Source organism: Austrofundulus limnaeus, unplaced genomic scaffold, assembly GCF_001266775.1.
Source record: "Austrofundulus limnaeus strain Quisiro unplaced genomic scaffold, Austrofundulus_limnaeus-1.0 Scaffold660, whole genome shotgun sequence".
In the NCBI taxonomy this organism is placed as follows: Eukaryota; Metazoa; Chordata; class Actinopteri; order Cyprinodontiformes; family Rivulidae; genus Austrofundulus; species Austrofundulus limnaeus.
This window is the reverse complement of record NW_013953062.1, coordinates 26,043-26,867: the sequence shown is the minus strand read 5'-3', so window position 1 is coordinate 26,867 and position 825 is coordinate 26,043.

Genomic DNA, 825 nt, shown 5'->3' with positions numbered 1-825 from the left:
GTGAATTTTCATTCCATAAGCTGTTTCATAAATGCGCAGTTCCTGCGCAACGCTGAGCTGCATTATATAAAAAAATGGGCAACCATTTTCCTTCCAGAGGGTAGTAGCGGAGGCGGGACTCCCTGCGTCACACGCTCTGTGATAGGCTGACACTGGTCCATCAACCGTCGTGTTTTGACGTGTCGCCGTCATTCTGCTGGTTAAATCAGATTGAAGTGTCTTTCTTGAAAATGTCGGCATCTGCTGGTTTTTAAAAGGAATTACACACTTCAAAAATTTATTTAACCAATCTACAATCTACTAACCAATCTACTTAAGCCCACCTCCTACATTGGTTTTTCAGTCCATGCAGGGAGGGGTAGATGGAGGGAAACACACGTTTAGCAGGTATAATAACAGCTTTTTCATTTTTTTTTTCATTCTTTACAGGAGGTTTTTTCTATCTTTTCCTTTTCATTGTCTTTTCCTTTGTGGCTCCTCCCCCAGTTTACCCGCCCGGACACTGGTGGGTCTTGGAGAGGAGTCGATGCCTCTTTGTGGATCTGGGGCGGTGGGTCAGACTCTCAGTCACAGGAGAGGGGGGAGGGAAGTGCGGGGCAGCACTTTCAACCTCACAGTCACAGGAGAGGGGGGGGGTGTGAGGCAGCTCTGTGAGTCAGGCCTACAGACACTCGAGAGTGACTGTCAGCCAGTGGACTGAGGTGTGGCCGGTGGTGACTGCTGCTGCTGAGTCTGACCTGTCTCCTCCTCCTAGAGACATCATGCGAGAGCTTTGGGCTCGACCTTCAACTGCCCACCTTCTTCCGACAGTCACTCCCTTCGTGT